Raw genomic sequence first — 12,253 nt, 5'->3', positions numbered from 1 at the left:
ATAAAATATTTAAAAATCAAGTTTATTGAGGTATAATTTAATACAGTAAAATGCACACATTTTAGATTATATAGTTTGATGAGTTTTGACAGAGACATATCTGTAACTGCCACTACAATCAAAATATAGAACTTTTCATCACCCTAGAAAATTCCCTTGTGAACCTTTGCAGTCAATTTCCACCCACCCTCACCCCTACCCCTCAATAACCATTGCTTTGCTTTGTCACTATAGATTCATTTTGCAAGTTCTAGAATTACATATAAATGCCATCATACAATATGTACTCTTTTTAATCTTGCTTCTTTTAGCCAACATGTTTTTGAGGTTTATCCATATTATTTTAAGTATCAATAGTACATTTCCCTTTCATTGCTGCATAGTATTCTGGATGGATATTTGTATACCTACCTATTGATGAACATTTGAGTTGGTTCTAATTTTTATATTATTATGAATAAAGCTGCTAAGAACATTCATGTACAAGTCTTTTTACGGACTCATGTTTTCATTTCTCTAATGTAAATATCTGGGAATGGAATTGTTGGGTCATATGGTAAGTGTACCTTTACTTTTATAATAAACAGCCTGATTTCAAGTTAGCTAGTTATTGCTTCTTCCAGTTCAAAACTATTGTTGAGCCCCTCTAGAAAATTTTAAGTTATACTTTTCAACTCCAGAATTTCCATTGTATTCGTTTTAAATCTCTCTTTATTGATACACTCTAATTGATGTGACATTGTCATCATACCTTCCTTCAATTCTTTTTTGTTTTTTTAAGATTTTATTGGGGAAGGGGAACAGGACTTTGTTGGGGAACCGTGTGTACTTCCAGGACTTTTTTCCAAGTCAAGTTGTCCTTTCAATCTTATTTTTTTTATTTTTTATTTTTTTTATTTATTGGGGTGACAATTGTTAGTAAGTCCTTTCTTTCTTTTTTTTTTTTTTTAAGATTTTATTGGGGGAGGGGTACAGGTCTTTATTGGGGAATAGTGTGTACTTCCAGGCCTTTTTATCCAAGTCAAGTTGTCCTTTCAATCTTAGTTGTGGAGGGTGCCATTCAGCTTCAAGTTGTTGTCCTTTCAGTCTTAGTTGTGGAGGGCGCAGCTCAGCTCCAGGTCCAGTTGCCGTTGCTAGTTGCAGGGGGCACAGCCCACCATCCCTTGCGGGAGTCGAGGAATTGAACTGGCAACCTTGTGGTTGAGAGCCCACTGGCCCGTGTGGGAATCGAACCGGCAGCCTTTGGAGTTAGGAGCATGGAGCGCTAACCGCCTGAGCCACCAGGCCGGCCCGTTAGTAAGTCCTATCAATCTTAGTTGTGGCGGGCGCAGCTCAGCTCCAGGTGCAGTTGCCATTGCTAGTTGCAGGGCGCACAGCCCACCATTCCTTGTGGGAATTGAGGAATCGAACTGGCAACCTTGTGGTTGAGAGCCCACTGGCCCATGTGGGAATCGAACCGGCAGCCTTCAGAGTTAGGAGCATGGAGCTCTAACTGCCTGAGCCACTGGGCCGGCCCACTCCTTCAATCCTTTAATCTTGGTTTCCTTTAGCTCTTTAAACATATTTATAATGGCTACTTTGAGGTCTTTGTTGGTTAAATCCGACATCTGGTCACTCTCATAGACAATTTCGGTTCCCTGCTTTTTTCTTTTTTTTGGCTTTCTTTGACCACCTCAGCTGTTAAATTCCACTAATTTTCTGCTGATTGCTCTGTTTTTCACAATACTAGGGCATAAATGCTTCACAGAGTAATCCCATCAAATGTGGACTACTTTGAGGGGATAGTTCCCCAGGTCAGTGCTTGGCATTTGTTCTAATTCAAAAAGGGATCTTTCCAGTTATTTCCCCCCCTATTTCTCTCTGGCATACTAGTCAGCCTATATCTAAGCCTATTGTCAATGAATCTATCACTCTTCTTCCAATTGCCTTTTGCCACACTTCCACTGGTTTTGAGAGCGCTCCTTGACTTGAATTTCTCCATACTTAGTTGCAAATGAAGTTTATTCCTTTGGGGGAGGAATTGGAATTCAGTATTCTATGGCCTGCTTCACCCCTCTTCAAAATCTCTGAGCCACTTCTCTGGTGCTGGGGCAGGGACAATGTTACACTTCTGAGTGATATCTCCCTTTCAGAGCTGGGGGCTTGGTGGATGAAGGGAGGAAGCAGGTCCAAGTCTCCTTGGCTTGTCTCTCTGTCTGGAACCCGTGCTGATGAACCACAAAGGCAATCTGAGTCCCAGTATTTTTAGATGCACCGCAAATCAGCAAGCGTATTCTTGCTAATTTTAAAAACTACCAGTTGTTTATTAGTGAAAACATGAATCCAGATGGCATGGTTGCTTGGCCGGACTACTGTGAGGATGGTGTGACCCCATATATGATTTGCTTTAAGGATGGTTTAGAAATGGAAAAATGTTAACAAAGTTGGCAAAGTTGGATCCATTACCTGCCACCATTGTAACTGGCTGCTGCTGCTTTTCATTCACACACCAGGATTAGGACAGATGGGACTGATGCTATCTTGAGCTCTTCGTTTATTTTGACCTTGATTTACTTGGAATAGAGGCAATTTTTTTTAAAGTCATGGAGATTGTCTAAAAATAACATGTATTTTTTTTTAAAAAGGAGCATCACTAATCTCTGCCATCTCTATAAGATGTAATATTTTTTATTGCTATCTTGGCTGGAGTAAGAGGAAGTTTCAGAGACTTCTATTTGGCCTCCTCCTTATTATAGCTCTTATTTCACAGGTCATGGGACCAATGTGATAGTTCTATTAACTACCAAGTATGTCCATTTTATTTATACATTTGAGAATTGGGAAAATTTCCACTGTGCACAGTGGATTAACGGTGACCTGAACCTGGGCCAGGACCCCATTTATTACCTAGTCTCCACATGCCCCCATTCTTTTTTTTTAAAGATTATTATTATTATTTTTAAATACATTTTATTGGGGAATATTGAGGAACAGTGTGTTTCTCCAGGGCCCATCAGCTCCAAGTCACTGTCCTTCAATCTAGTTGTGGAGGAGCCAGCTCAGCTCCAAGTCCAGTCACCCTTTTCAATCTTAGTTGCAGGGTGGGCAGCCCACTATCCCATGTGGGAATTGAACCGTCAACCTTGTTGTTGAGAGCTCACGCTCTAATCAACTGAGCCATCTGGCTGCCCCCATTCTAACTGGGGACCCGTGGTGATATTTTGGGTCCCCTACTATCAATTTCATCTCAGACTTTGTCCAACAGTCCTTGAATTGCTTGGATAATATTCTCCTTTCCCCTGTGTATGGCTGCCCAAGTAAATGGTAGTAGACTCTTTTAGGGAAGGATTGGGACTATCACCACTTGCCATGGTGTTGCAGGATTCTTCCTCCTGGAGACCTGGTCTCTCCTTCAGTCATTAGATTCCAGGACTGAAAACTGGTTCTTGTCCAGAAACTGGGCAATGAATCATGACTTGGCCCTTTGATTGTCTAGCCTTGATTTCTTTTGATTGCTAGGTTGGCCATCTTGCCTTCAGGAACATCATGTACTAGCCATCTCCACTGCTCTTTGCAGTTCAGCCTCTTCTGAGGGTTGATCCAACCTCATAGCTCATTATGATAATTACATCTATGTTGCTCTGATGGTTAAGTGCTGCCATCTTGCCTCTATTATTGTGGGATAATATCATTTCCATTGCTATGAAGGAGCTCTGTTTGAAAGTGCAGGGGCAGCCACTACTGAGCCTATCAGTGATGCCAGTGCTCCTTTTCCCAGAGCATTCCTTAGGGCTGTCATGTGGAAGAGTCAATTGGTGAGTTTTCTGGTTTTACATGCTATATCCACTTCAACTTTCCTCTTTTCTGAGCCTTTTGATCCCTAATTTCACCCCCTCTATAGCAGTTCTGACATCTCTATTTCATATATTATGGCCCATTGCTTTCTTCAAACTCTTATAAACCATCCTCATAACTTGTTAGCCCTCTCAGGGTCCTTGCCAGTTAATCTTGTGTTCCAACAGAATGACCCCATATTGATAACCTCTTCCTCATCCAATGTTAGGTTCAACTTCTTCCCACTTCGACTGAGCCTCAGAATTCTCAGAATGCAGTCCCTGTTTATATTCTCCTGTCTTCTGTCAGTACATATTGGTTATGTTCTATGGCTCCTTTAGGATAGTCCCTTCCCTCCCTTATCAGGTCCGGGCCATTTGTGTTGTTAATTAATCCTAAGTATTGGTCTAATGGCCAGGTTGGGATGTTGGGGAAGATCCAGATGGGGAGGCACATTTCTTGTAAGGCAGAGATTTCTGCATCATCTTCAAGCAAGGGGGAGAACTAATAAAAACGTGGGCAACTTATAAAGGCCCAGAGATTCAGGGGAAACTGGAAGTTCAAGATTTTCAGGTAGACAGAACCAGATATTGCCATCCTGTGTCTCCCATTTCCAATCCTTCTCAACCAGGACTCTAACCTGAGTATAGCCAATTTATATGGCTCAGAATTCGACTTCTCTGCACCTCTGCGAATCTCATGAAGTCCTGGGCCTGATCCTGATCATCAGGTTTATCTACCATCGGGCTGCAGGAGATGACAGTCTCCCTGTGTTACCAAAAAGGCCCTTTGACTTTCACACTTAGCCTTTGCAGTCTTTCTCCAACGTACTACTCTCAACAACAAACATGCTATTACTTCTCAAAAGCCTGATATGTTATGCTCCCCCACCCCCCATGCATTCCTTTCCTTGGACAAAACATTTCAATTTACCACTGGTAAAAAATTTAACAATTGCATTACTATTACATGCTAGGAGCCACCATGCTCCACCTACCACTAGTGATGGTATCCTGACTGCCAACAGGTTGGTGAGTGACCCAACTCCCAAATCCCACTTTAGAGTTTGCTTTTTTGGCTCACTCCTGGCACGAATTATTGTTAATCAGGTACTCTGGGAAGCAGACAGATTTGCATCCTGAAAGTTTATTGGAGAGTGCTTTCAGGATCATTGTGGGAAAGTTAAGGAAGCAGAATTGGGCAGGAGGAGAAGCTAGACTGCAGTGCATTCACAAAAAAAGCCTGTCTATTCCATGCAGAGTATTGGCACTAGGATGGCTCTGCAGAATTGTCCCTATTTGGGGCCAGGGTAACCGGGTCTTTGAATGTAGGTTGCCCTGGGGAAGATGGCATGATCCCCCCCCACAAGTCAAGTTGTTGTCCTTTCAATCTTAGTTGTGGGGGTGCCGTTCAGCTTCAAGTTGTTGTCCTTTCAGTCTTAGTTATGGAGGGGCAGCTCAGCTCCACGTCCAGTTGCCGTTGGTAGTTGCAGGGGCGCAGCCCACCATCCCTTGTGGGAGTCGAACCAGCAACCTTGTGGTTGAGATGATGCGCTCCAACCAACTGAGCCATCTGGGAGCTCAGTGGCAGCTCAGCTCAAAGTGCCATGTTCAATCTTTAGTTCCACCATCCCTTATGGGACTCGAGGAATCGAACTGGCAACCCTGTGGTTGAGAGCCCACTGGCCCATGTGGGAATCGAACCGGCAACCTTTGGAGTTAGGAGCACAGAGCTCCAACAGCCTGGGCCACCGGGCTGGCCCCGATGGCATGACTTTAAACGAAGCAGCTTTTCTCAGATAAGTTTATGTGGGATGCTTAACTGCAAGCTATCAGTCATTAACACTCCCAGCAGCTGGGGGGAATGAATGTTTCAGTTTTGAAGAGTGGAAATCTGGGGAGCACATCACAATATACCAAAATACACTTTGTATTGTTAGAACTGTTTACAATGGGAAAGTAGTCATGTGTTTTTTATAATAAACATGTTTAAAAACATTTTAAATAAGCAAGCAAAAAAAAGAAATTAAAAATTACCCATAATCCTTCCAGCAAGAGTAACCTTGTAAATATTGTGGCATATGTACTTTCAGAATTTCAAATTCAAAATTATATGGTGTATGTATAATTTTACAAAAATGAGACCATCTTGTATATATTGTTAGTCGCTCTTTTTTTAAAATTAGCAATATTTAATAAGTATCTTTTCATACTTACATATTCTATAACATCCTTTTTTTAAGACTTCCTTTTTTGTTTCAGAACGGTTTTAGATTTACAGGAAAAAACTGAACAGATAGTACAGAGTTCCAGTATTCTCCCAGCGCCACTAGTTTTCCTTCACACTTTGCTTTAGTGTAGTACACTTAATGTTACAAGTAATGAACCAGTATTGACGCATTATTATTAACTAAAGTCCATAGTTTAGATTAAGGTTATTCTTTGTGTTGTACAGTTCTCTGGATTTTGACAAATGCATGATGTCATGTATTCACTGTTACAGTATCACACAGAATAGTTTTACTCCCCTAAAACTGTTCTGTACTTCACCTGTTTATCCCCCTTCCGTAACCTCTGGCAACCACTTACTGTGTGCATAATTTTGCTCTTTATAACATCCTTTTTAATGGCCACATAACGTTTTAGCCTGTGTCTGGATAACTCCACTGATGATGTTACACGACTTAAAGAAAAGACTAGAATGGTAACAACAAAACTTGGATTAACAACAGTAGCAAGTCAAACTTTACTGACGTAGCACAGGATTCACTTGCCCATGTGCTCACGCTGAACTGTATTTCGATGTGGTTTTTTTTTTTTTTTTTTTTTTTTTTAATCTTTGGGCAAAGGAGCCTTTTAGATCTCACACACTATCTTGGAAACCAGAAGAAAACATCTGGCATTCACTCTGATAGGAGAACCAAAGCAAAGCTGTAAACACCATCTGTCAATTTTTCCTTCCATAGGAGCCTTTCCAAATTTCTGAAGGTTCTCTTTGCCAACTCCTTGTCAGTTAGCAGCCCCAGAAGCAAATAAAATCACTGAGGTTTAAATGATGTCTGGACTAGGAGGCGGGGCTTCCAGAGCCTCCTGCTGCACAGGCGCACATCCTCAGACTACCTCTACTCTCCTTCCGTAGCTGCTAGTCTCTACCTCCTCAAGCAGGGCAGCCATGTATGGATGTGCACTTAGTGCTCTGCACAGAAGTGCCTGGCTGAGGGGTCCAGAGAGGCCTGAAATCCAGCTGCACTGTTTGCCAAACTGTATACTTGGCATGGCATCCAGAGAGGGTGCCTCTTTCTATCTTGCACAAAGGCACAGTTCAGACTAGTGGCTGGCCTTGTCCTGCAGCTCACTGAGATTATTTAACTCTATAGCAATTGTCTGTTTACATGTTTGTCTTCTTTCTAAGCTTCTTGATGACCGAAACCTGGTCTTGTGTAATCTTTGTTCCGACTGCAGCACAGGGCTGGGTTATAGTAGACCTCAGTATATTAGCTAAACAAATTACTAGGGACAGGGCTCTTTTAGCTCAGTGCCAGCACAGTCTACCCACACCATTTTACAAAAATGATTAAAATTAATTATCTTTTACTGTTGACTAATTGGCTTTTACTCTTTTACAGGATGACTCTTCCCATTCTTCCTATTGTGTCTTTTACTAGGTTTTCTCCTGTTTTTCATACTGGTTCTCCATGTACTTATTGATTCTGTGAACTACCCAATAACTTTTTGAAGTTGGTCATTACGTATTTGTTCTTAAACCCATTCTCTGTTCTTCTGAAAACATTTCCTAGCTCCTTTGCCAACTGGATTCTAGCTAGATTCAGTCAATGGGAGGCACTGGAAGGAGATTCAAGGATGGGAGGAAGAGAGAAGTCGGGGTAGTTCTTCCTCTTTCTTATGGCTGTGGGAGCATTTTCTAGCAGTGGCTGCCATCTTCTAAATGGTTTCTGCTTCCCCTCCTTTCTTGGTGCCAAGTCCTGCTGCCCAGCCCCCTACAGTCAAGTCCTACTCTCTCCAGAGCCATGATTGACAGTTCAGTGTATATCCTTTCAATCTTTTATCTGTGCTTAAACATATCTATTTCTACATCTCTGTATCTATCTAGTTGTTCTCTTTTTACAAAAATGGATACAATAAGCATTATTTTGCAACTTGCTTTTTACTTCACAATATATTGTGACAGTCACTGCCAAATTACAAGAAGGTTTCACCAATTTATACTGCCATCAACAATGAATAAGAATGCTTATTTCTCCATCAATGCCAACATTTGATGTAATTATTCCTTTTTAGCTTTTACCAATTTGTTAGGTGAAAAATGGGACTTGTTTTAAAAATTATCAGTGATGTTGAACATCTTTTCGTATGTTCAGTAGCTATTTGTGTTTCTTCTTTAGTGAACTGTCTCTTGAACACATTACATCCATATTTTTCTATTGAATCACTCTATTTTTCTTAATGATTTATAGGGACTCTTTGTACATTGGGTAAATTAACCCTTTTTCTGTTTTAAAGGTCACTAATACTTTCTCCCACTTTATCTTTTCACTTTGTATATGGGGTGTTTTGCCATTATCAAATCTGTCAACTATTTCCTTTATCACTTCTGAATTTAGTGTCATGATTAGAAAGTTCTTCCCACCCATGATTCAAAAAATATTCTTCCATATTTTACAGTTGTGTGTGTTTATATTTCCATCCTCTTGTAATTTGAAATCATCTTTATCCACTCATGGTCATCAGGGTAATTGCATGTTCATATGATGGTCATCACATAAGATCTTAGAATCACAAGGAACCTCAGAGGTCACCCAGAAACCTGAGTCCTTAATTGTAACCTTGAGCTTCTGAGAGAGGGCAAAGGATTTCAACCTGGCCTACAAGATTCTAAGGATTCATCCTGACTTTTCTCTTGGATTTCCCAGGAGAAAAGATGCCAATGACTTTACTTACAGCCTTAGAACTGTTGAACCCAAGCCAAACCTCTTCCCTCCCCTCTTGGTCTCTCCAGCCTTATCTCCCTCTACTTAACTGATCTTGAATTTTCCTGGAACTTTCTTGTATCCATGCCCTTGCTCAAACTTTGTTCTAATTGCTTTGGGCACCCTTCATTCAACCTGTCCTCTAAGGCCTAGCTTAAATGCTTCAATTCTCCATGAAGTCTTCCTTGATTTCTCAAGTCTACCTAAACACTACTCTTTACTCCTCAGGCATGGAATATGTTACTTAGGGAACTCAGGTGTATTTGTCAGGTACCGTTATTATCTGTACAACTGTCTGATTCCCTCACTTGAGAGCACCTTTGTAGACTCATGGTGCCTGGCACGTGGTAGGACTTAGTCAATACTGGGTGGCTAAATGAATGAAAGACTGTAGAGCTGGTTGTCTATCTTTCCTGTCTCTGCTATTAGACTCCACATAAGTGTAGCATATGAAGGGAGGGAGAAAGAGTAGAAAATGAGGGAAGAGTGTAAGCTGGTGCCCTTGGCCTTAAATGCTGTCTCTAGACCAGCAGGTGTGCTGGCAATGTCTTGGTGCACTGGGAGGGGACAGACACAGGGCAGGGGTAGTAGAGGACTGGCATGCTGTTCAGCCTTTTTTGGGCATAGGTCAGTTACTACTGGGATTCACACCTGGAAACTGACAAGTGTAAGTCACTCCTAGGAAGGTGAACAAGTAGGTATTTTTTCAGGAAATGCTCCTATTTACTTTCCATTTCCTAAGGATGGGTTGCCTGTTTGGGGGTTGAGTAGTACACAGCACACTGGCCCAGGAGGTGGTCAGCAACCTGGTCCCCACTTAAAGCAAAAAGGCAGACAAAGAAATAATTTTGGATCAGGAGACCTAGGCTGATGGGGAATCTCAGGAAGTCCCTGTCTGATGGGGGAGGCTCGTCTCTGGTCTCAGGGAGTCCTATTTTGAGAGGAAAGGCACAGACCCACAGGCACAAACCTCCAAAGATTTTTCCTTCTTAAACCTCCACGGCACCCTAGTCTTCTGAATCCTTTTCTACTTTTCTGGTCACTACTTTTCCATCTCTTTCTCTGCTTCCTCTTCCCATACGCTATTTGTCAGTGTTTCAAAGGGTCCTATCCTCAGAAATTTTCATTAATCTGAATTTTCATTCTTCTAGCCAAACCTGCAAGAATTTGATTTAGGTCAAAAACCTTAAAGCCATCCGTGAGTCCTCTCATTTCCTCACACTGTGCAACTAATCTGTGAGTAAATTCTTATGGCTCTATCTTCAAAATGTACACAGAACCTAACAATTTTTAATCATCTTCACTGTTACTACCACTCTAGTCTACGGTACTATCATTTCCTGCTTCGATTACTGCAATAACCACTAAGTGCCTCTACCGTTGCCCTTCTTGCTCAGTGTAGTAGCTAAAATGATCCTGCTAAAAAGTTAGATCATTTCCATTGTCTGCTCAAAACTCTCCAATGGCTTTCAGCTCACTTAGAGTAAAAGTCAAAGTCCTTAAAATTATCTACAAGATACTATGTGATTTAGCTGTCTGTTACCTCTCTGCCTCCATCTCCCATAACTCTCCTCTTTGCTCGCTTCATTCTAACCACACTGGGCTGCTTACTGTTCCTAGATCACAGAAGGTGAGCTTCCACCTCAGAGCTTTTGTGCTTACTGTTCCCTTGGCCTGGCATTTTCTTCTAGAAATCTGCATGACTCATTTCCATACTTCCTTCAGGTCTTTAGCCAGATGTCACCTTTCCCTGGTCATCCTTTATAAAGTTCAACCATGGATACTTTCTATCTCCTTTCCTCTGCTTTCTTCTTCTTCTGAACACCTATCACCATTATTAGTAAATATTTTCCTCTAGGACGTAAGCTCTGTGAGAGCAGAGATTTTCTTTCTTCCTTTCCTTTCCTTCCTTTTTGGTCTCTTATTTACTGCTGTATCCCCAGTGTGTAGAACAGTGCCTGGTATATTACAGGAACTCAATAAATACTTGTTAAATGAATAAATGAAAATTTTATTTGTTTAAGGAGTACCAATATACTACAAATGTGTACTCCTTGCCTCTTTCCTGATTTCCAAGCTCACATTACCTCCTGAACATCTCTCCAGAAAATCTGCCATCATCTTAATCAGTTTGGCCAGCTGAACTCATTATTTTCTCCCTTTAGGACTTTAGTAAACCTTAGGTTTTTCTTGTTTCTGTTGGTGAGAGACCCCAAAACCTTGGCTCCTTCTTCTTCACGATTTCTCCTCCCACACTGAAGGTCTCTAAATCTTGGGTCAGTCTCCCAAATCTTGCTCCAGTTGATCCCCCAGTCTCCATTCCCACTGTTTCTGCTTTAGTTCAGGTGTGAGTCTTTTATCAATGCAGAAGACTACCATGTAGTCTCCTATGTATTTTATTCACTGCTGTCATTTTAATTCTCCTGATGAAGAGCTTTTGTTCACATCACTGCTTTCTCCACAAATCTTCTGTGGCTATTATCTGTTGAAATAAGTAGGCAAATAATCCAGAATTGATGATTAGTTATTTTCTGCTCACTTTAACTCCCTCCTTCTGGAATGCCCACTTTCTCTCGTGAGTTAAAACTGCTGCATCTTTTAAAGTACAAATATTATCTTTTCTGGAGTTCCAGAGAGAAAACGGCTGGAGAATTAGGCACGAGAGTGTACACACACTTTACGTACCCAGAAAGTGTAGATGTAAATCCCTTAGTCAAAAGTCAATTTTTCCAGATCCATTGATGCACCATTATCACCTTCTTATTTTTCTTAAGAGTTTACTGTTTATTCTTCTATTTCTCCCACCATTTAGGAATTTTGGAAACAAAGATTCATCTCATTCAGTTAGTAATCCTCCATGCACCTGATTCCAGAAGACACCCAATAATCGCAGAAGGCAGTAAAAGTTTGGGATTGAATTACCTGGTTTAAACTGGTTGAATGTCAGGATTGCAGGGAGCTTTAGAGGTTACCTTTCAACCCATTCATTTGTAAATGAGAAAGTGACGCCATTACCAGAAAGGATAAACTTGTACCAGGTCACAGACGCGGGCCCAAAGCCAGCCATCCTGATTCCCAAGGAGGTCTCCTTGATAAGTCTTTGTGCCTCCCTTCGCGTTTCAAGGCTCTCCCGCCAGATAGATGTCTACTGCGCCTATCTTCCAGTAGTATGTTAAGACTCCTTGACCAGAACTCATTTTTTCCATATCCCATCTGCCCTCCGCCCCTTCAACTCTGGTCCCCTCACTCCGAGTCTCCTGCCTGAATCCGCTTCTCCAACCCCTATGCCTTACCCTCTCAGTGACCTTCTCCTTTCCTCCCTCCCTTTGGGTCAGCGGGGTCCACTGGTTCCAATTGCAACGTTTCACGCAGCAGAGGTTATCCGGCACTACCCAAGACGTTAGGTACATCACTGTCGGCTCCTCCCATTGACCGGGGGCGGGGGAAAGCGCG

The 12,253-nt window shown here is 41.7% G+C and overlaps 1 long non-coding RNA gene across 1 annotated transcript; it reads right to left on the bottom strand.

Annotated features, from left to right (window-relative positions):
- Window positions 1-6,620: 6,620 nt before the first annotated feature.
- LOC141571146 (uncharacterized) lies at window positions 6,621-12,243 on the bottom strand. The gene is made up of 2 exons (XR_012495832.2): window positions 12,094-12,243; window positions 6,621-11,282 (listed from the first exon to the last, which is right to left on the bottom strand). It is a non-coding gene; the product is annotated as an uncharacterized LOC141571146 (long non-coding RNA).
- Window positions 12,244-12,253: the final 10 nt, after the last annotated feature.

This window comes from Rhinolophus sinicus, chromosome 16 (assembly GCF_057876585.1).
Source record: "Rhinolophus sinicus isolate RSI-liver-muscle chromosome 16, RSI-T2T, whole genome shotgun sequence".
Classification (NCBI taxonomy): domain Eukaryota; kingdom Metazoa; phylum Chordata; class Mammalia; order Chiroptera; family Rhinolophidae; genus Rhinolophus; species Rhinolophus sinicus.
Note: the sequence above shows the minus strand (reverse complement) of the source record. Positions and strands in the feature narration are given on the sequence as shown.